Source organism: Micromys minutus, assembly GCF_963924665.1.
Source record: "Micromys minutus genome assembly, chromosome: 14".
NCBI lineage: Eukaryota > Metazoa > Chordata > Mammalia > Rodentia > Muridae > Micromys > Micromys minutus.
Window position 1 is genome coordinate 852,870 of NC_137983.1, and position 7,394 is coordinate 860,263.

Consider the following 7,394-nt stretch of genomic DNA (forward strand, 5'->3'; position numbering starts at 1 on the left):
TACAGAGTACTTAATTATGCTGAAGTCAGTATTATTCCATTCGAACTGGCCCGTTAGATTAGTACAACCAAAATATGCCCCATTCATGTGATTAAATATTTTTAGACCATCATTTATTCAGATAATTGGTGCTATAGGATAAAAACAATTCATAGTCCAGCAAGGGCAAGACAATATTATATTGTCTCTTGTCATGGGTGTGTCTTTTATTTTCCCTGATAACAGGCATTTAGATTCTGCATCGGCTAGTTGAGAATTAACATGCAACATAGTCAGTAAACATAACATCATTTCTGAAGTCATAATGTTGTATCCTTGCTGTTTCCCCAACGTCTCAGCTTGATGAGTTATATTTGTCTTATTTGCAATTGTTCCTGTATTAGAAATTTAGCCTATTTTGATTCCCCCCCCCGAAGGGGCCATTGGTCAATCTTTAAAGAGTCATTAGAAATCCATTGTTTTAAAAGTTGTATGAATGGCCCCTGATCAATGATTTCAATTAAGAAAAATTTGCTTTTTTGTATCATAATTGTGATGGTTCATTCTAAGGAAGTGCTCGACATCCCTAGTCATCAGGGAAATGCAATTCAAAACAACCCTGAGATTCCACCTCACACCAGTCAGAATGGCTAAGATAAAAAAAACTCTGACAGCAGAGGCTGGCAAGGATGTGGAGAAAGAGGAACACTCCTCCACAAGTGGTTGTACCAGCTTACTATACCAGCACTATACCAAGTGGTGGTATATATACTTGGTACCTGGTATAGTGGTGGTATAGTAAACTGGTACAACCACTCTGGAAATCAGTCTGGCAGTTTCTCAGAAAATTGGACATAGTCCTACCTGAAAACCCAGTTATTCCACTCCTGGACATATACCCCAAAGATTCTCCAACAAACAATAAGGATATATGCTCCACCATGCTCATAGCAGCCTTATTTATAATAGCCAGAAGCTGGAAAGAACCCAGATGTCCTTCAGTAGATGAATGGATATAGAAATTGTGGTATATTTACACAATAGAGTACTACTCAGCTATGAGAAACAATGACTTTATGAAATTCCTAGGAAAATGGATGCATCTAGAGAATATCATCCTGAGTGAGGTAACCCAATCACAAAACAACAGACATATACAGTCACTGATAATTGGATACTAGCCCCAGAAAGCTCTGAATACTCAAGAAACAACTCATAGACCATATGAAACACAAAAAAAGAAAGGCCAAAAAGTGGAAGCTTCAGTCCTTAGGGAAAAAAAGTGTATAGCACCCTCTCAGAGTGTGGTACACCTAGACCTTAAATCATTAATAACTCAAGCGCTAAGAAGATAGCCTTGTGGCAATTTTTGGTATTTAAAAATCATTGTTCAATCTTTACACACCAAAAAAACTTTGACTATTTTCATGTTACATTTTGTTCTACATGTACTTTATGCTCATTGTAACTAGTAAGATTTCAATGCATAACTTTAAAAAAAATCAAGTAATGACAAAAATATATTCATGTAATTTTATGCCAAAATGCTTTTGAAAATCTGTACATGTATCTGTTTTTTAAAAATAAAGTTGTAAGAAAAAAAATACGTTTACGAAACTCAGGCCAAGGCTCATGCACCTTCTGACTTAATGTGGTCAGAGGAGCTGCGGTTTCTCCATGTTCACAGTGCACAAAGTGTTCTTGGTCAAAGTATTATGCAGAATCAGTCATCTGTATTAGAGCATCACTATTATCCCACTCCTAGCAGCATACCTAAATTAATAGAGACATCATTATTATGATTTTGTTATGCCCCTTCATCACATTCATCATAACGTGTTGTGTTCCATGTCAAAGACTGTCCTGAAGTTATGGGGTTTGCATGTTTGCTCATAGTCCCAAGGGGTTATAACACCCTGCGGAGACATTTCAACATCATATCGGTAAAAGGAACATGCAGTTTATTTTCAGCAACAGATTTTGTGAGACTCTTTAAGAACTCAGAAGTAAATGGGTGATGTTGAGCACATTCAGGTCTTGAGGATTTAAAACCGCAGGCACTGGAAGGACTGACATGAGGGAGGCTTTAGTGATTATTCTGTTGATTGTTTTCTTCATCCTCCGTAAGTAGTCTCCAGAAGTGTGGAAGCACAGATTAAATTTCTGAATCAGATAACTATTTTTTGTTGTAGATGCGTATAGTTTTGGAGTGTTTGAAAGAGGAGGCAGCGTGTCTAAATTACTCATGTGTGGCAGCAGTAGCCCTTCTCTGAGATGTTTCTGAAGAAGTTTCTTCTCTGTGATCCTCTTGCAGTCCAGATTGCAAACGTAAGTGACAGGAATGTTGTTCCTTGGGCTTATTTTACATTGGCTCCAATCCATTCTTGATTTTTAACATCTATGGTCTTTTCTTCGGAAACCAAGGGTTGAATTTTATAGTTGTTTGTATAAAGTTATATAGCTGCTCTGAATATTTTGCACCTTTAGATATTAACAAATATTTCAATAATTGCATCGAGTACTTTGTCTCAAAGGACTGGGAAGCACCCATATTAATTTCTACTTCTTCCCTTACAGTTGCAACCCTTGGGTGAGAAAACAAAGTTTCCTAAGCCCCTAATTTCTATTTAAAGAAAACTTTTTTTAAACTTTCTTTGGGGGTCTCATGTGTTCCACTTTGCAGGGCAGGCTGCGGTGTTTCCCTGCAGGCTTCACGGCAGGCAGGAAAAGTGGCCCATAAGGAGACAAGGGTAAAACTTGGTTCACCCTGGTTTCATTGTTCTGGGTGCTGGGCCTGGACGTCTAGAGTCTGGCCCAGGTCATTTCTTTAGCCATATTTAAGCACATTACAGTTTTGAAAAAATGTGGTCAGATAACAATTAACTTGGTCTCATGTACACAACAGTTTAAGACATGTTTACATGGAGATTCTTTGTTTTCTTTCTTTATTGTTAGGTACAACATATAAATACATAAAAAGCAAGAACTAGAGATTTTCCTAGGCTTCAAAAACAAAAACCAAGAGGTCTCAAAACCTTTTGTCTGCAAGTATGAAACACGGTGATACTGCAGGCCAGAGGCAGCCGGAGCCGGACAAGCACTGCTCTACACCTGAGCCTGCCTTTTGCAGCTTCTTCACCAGCAGCTGGATGTCGGACCAGGAAACTACTGGAACAGCACTCCCCTAGGACAGGGAGAAGAGGAAGCACAGTCAAACTGAGGAAAAGAACATCGTTTTCCCCAGCTTTCTAAAGCTCCTTCTTCCTGGTCCAAACTGAGGAACTTCCCTGTGCGCGATGCCCTGCGCTTGGCATTTACCAAAACCTGCCCCACTCAGTCCCTAACCAAAGCCAGAAGGTGCCCAAAGTTTTCTGGGGAGGGGATGAGGCTAGTGTGATACCAAACAGATCTTTATTTGAAGTCATCATTGGTGCTGTTTCTTGCTGTTGATTTGTTTGCTAGCCTGTTCTTCCAGTTGCACAGCCAGGCGCAGGGCCTTGATGACATCTCGAAGGGATGAGGAGTGCTTAGCCTGTGGTGTCAGCGCAGATTCTGCTTTGTTCACAAAGGTCTCCAAGTCACAGTCTGGCTGATCTGTCATTTCAAAGAGCTCAAGCAAGCCTAGTCCCTGCTGGGAAGGTTACATGTGCTGGAGGACAGCATGCAGCAGGTGCAGGCTGTGGGACCGCAGGAGTACCTGGTTACCTGTGCTAATGATGTCATCAAGATGATCAATATAGGCAGTGCCTGCAGGACTTCCGGACAAACATTTGCCCACTCCACTCCTGCTCTCACGCCTGCTTACACATTCTTCTTGAGCTAAGGGGAGAGTACATAGCAAATCTTTGTTGGATCTGTCAGGGAATGAACGAGGGGCCGACATGTCTAGTGCTGACCAGCAGACTCTCATGGAAGGTGCAGAAATTAACAAGTCTCTCCTGGTTCTGAAGGAGTGCATTCAGGTGCTGGGGTAGAACAAGGCTCATACCCCAGTCGGTGAGAGCAAGGACGTGCGTGCGTGCGTGTGTGATCGCCATGATCTCACTGGACATAAGCTCCTGTGAATACACTTTAAAATGCCCTTCGAAGTGCCTCCTTTGGTTTCTCCACGTTCACTGTGTCTGCATTTTCCACCTGGGCAGACCATCATCATGTCTGCTTCTCTGAAGACCCCACAGTCTATAGGCCCCCAATGAGGTCTGCTATAGCCAGAAACACAGGATAGGGACCCTCCTAAATAACCACAGTAACTGGGAACACTGAGGATCCCAGTGAACTTGGGCTCCACCCCCACCCCCTGTGTGAACGAATTCCACTCACTTTCAGGCCTGTGCCTTCCACCTGGCACCTGGGCAGACCTTCAGCATGCCTGTTCCTCTCTCTCTCTCTCTCTCTCTCTCTCTTATTGGATGTTTTATATATTTACATTTCAAATGTTATCTTCTTCCATTCCCCCTCCCCCCTCCCTTTCTGTAAAGATGCTCTCACTCTCACCCACCTGTAGGGAGCCGCACCCTGCACCCCCCATAACATGGCGCCGATATCCGGTGATAGCCTAATGATAAACAAGTCGGTGCGCATGTGCTGGGTGATTTTCCATGCTTGTAACCCTGCCTTTCCCGTGGCGTAATATGGCCTGAGAAACAACCACCAATCAGAAAGTAACACGTCCTAGGCGAGGACTGCTTTCCTATATAAGGGGATGGGTTCCTGACATTGGGGTCTCCGCTCTGTAAGCTGATGCTCTCCCTCTCAAGATGCATTAAAGCTTTGCTGCAGAAGTATCCTTTGTGTACCGCGTCGTTCTTGCTGGCGAGACGGTAGCATGGGACACCCACCCACTCCCACCTCAACATCCTGGCATTACCCTATGGGACTGTGAAAGGCACCCTGGTTCCAGGTTGAGATAAGGCTTGAGACCCCAGTGACCCTGAAAGGGACAATAGGAGTTTCTCTTTACTCCTGAAACTAGGCACCCATCACTAGTTATAACCCTCCGTAGATTTGTGGCCATCAGTTACGTAAGGGCAATGTCCCAAGCCCCTCCACAGGTGAGGAGGTGATCATAGGTCACATAGGCTCAAGACAGATCTTCATTATAATGTTACCAATCCAGCCCTACAGTAGATTCTAAAAGGAAACCTCCCACACAAGGAGGGTACTTACTTATACCAAGGAAAAAATATATTAATCATCTCACAGAACCAAAGGGAGAGGATCACATACATGTAATGCCACCTACAACAACAAACATAACAGGAACTAACAATCATCTCTCCCTAGTATCTCTCAATATCAATGGACTCAATTCCCCAATAAAAAGATAAGCTAAAAGACTGGATATGCAAAAAGGATCCAGCATTTTGCTGCATACAAGAAACACACCTCAATGACAAAGATAGAGACTCCCTCAGAGTTAAAGGCTGGCAAAACGTCTTCCAAGCAAATGGTCTCAAGGTTAAAACTTTTATCATATTTCTGACATTGTATTTTATTAGATATTCTCTGTATTTACATTTCAGGTGTTATCCCCTTTCTGCTGATCCCATACCCCTCCCCCCCACTGCCTCCATGAAGGTGCTCCTTCTCCCAGCCTCACTCTTCCACCTCAGCACCTTGGCATTCCCCTACACTGGGAAAACAAGCCTTCCCTGGATCAAAGTCCTCTCTTTCTGATGCCTGAAAGTGATATCTTCTGCTGCATGTGCACCTGGAGCCATGGGTTTCTCCATGAGAAAGCATTGGGTGGTGTTTTAGTCCTTGGAGACTGTGGTAGGTTTGGTTGGTTGATAATTTTGTTCTTCCCCTGGGGTTGCAGACCCTTTCACCTCATTTAGTCCTTTCTCTAGCTCCTTCATTGGGTTCCCTGTATTCAGTCAAATGGTTAGTTGCAAGCATCCTCCTCTGTGTCAGTATGGTTCTGTCAGAGCCTCTAAGGAGGCATCCATATCAGGTTCCTGCCAGTAAGCACTACTTGGCATCAGCAATAGTGTGTGAGTTTAGTGGCTGCATATGGGGTGGATCACCAGGTGAAGCAGTCTTTGGAGGATCTTTTCTCCAATCTCTGCTCCTCGATTTGTCCCATTATTTTCTCCCATGAGTGTTTTGTTCTCCCTTCTAAGGAGGACTGAGGCATCCACCTTCTGGCCTTCTCTTTGAGCTTCATAATCTCTGAATTGTTTCTGGGTTATTCTAAGCTTTATGAGCTAGTATCTGCTTATCAGTGAGTACAAACCATGAACATTCTTTTGTGACTGAGTTACCTCACTCAGGATGTTAGCTTCAAGTTCCATCCATTTGCCTAGGATTTTCATGAAGTCATTGTTTTTGATAGCTGAGTAGTACTCCATTGTGTAAATGTACCACATTTTCTGTATCCATTCTTCTGTTGAAGGACAACTAGGTTCTTTCCAGCTTCTGGCTATTATAAACAAGGCTGCTATGAACATGGTGGAGCGTCTTTTGGGTATATACCCAGGAGTGGTATAGCTGGGTTCTCAGATAGTACTATGTCCAATTTTCTGAGGAACTGCCAGACTGGTTTCTAGAGTGGTTGTACCAGCTTTCAATTCCACCAAAAATGGAGGAGTGTTTCTTTTCCCCTACATTCTCACCAGCATCTGCTGTCACCTGAGTTTTTGATCTTAGCCATTCTGACTGGTATGAGGTGGAATCTAAGGGCTGTTTTGATTTGCATTTCCCTGATGACTAGGGATGTTGAGCATTTCTTTAGGTGCTTCTCAGCCATTTGGTATTCCTCAGTTGAGAATTCTTTGTTTCGCTCTGTACACCATTTTAAAAAATGGGATTATTTAATTCTCTGGAGTCTAACTTCTTTGTATATATTGGATACTAGCCCTCTATCAGATGTAGGATTGGTAAGATCTTTTCCCAATCTGTTGGTTGTCATTTTGTCCTTTTGACAGTGTCTTTTGCCTTACAGAAGCTTTGCAATTTCATGAGGTTCCATTTGTTGATTCTTGCTCTTAGAGCATAAGCCATTGGTGTTCTGTTCAGGAAAATTTCCCCTGTGCCTATGTGTCCTAAGCTCTTCCCCACTATTTTATTAGATTCAGTGTGCCTGGTTTTATGTGGACTTGAGCTTTGTACAAGGAGATAAGAAAGAATTGATTTGCATTCTTCTGCATGCTGACTACCAATTGAACCAGCACCATTTGAAGAGGCTGTTTTTAGCTCCTTTGTCTGACATTTAGACCCAAGTATGCTCAGTGATTATCTACTGATTTCCCAAAATCAACCTGGTATCTCACAATTGTACTCCTTACACACTTAGCAGAGACCTCACAAGCTCAGGTTTTAGTTCCACCACTGTCCACAAATAAGAAAATAAAAATTGAAGGAGACATATAGAAAGAGTCCCTTATCCTATGGTCAAGTTGAAGTTTGTCACTTGT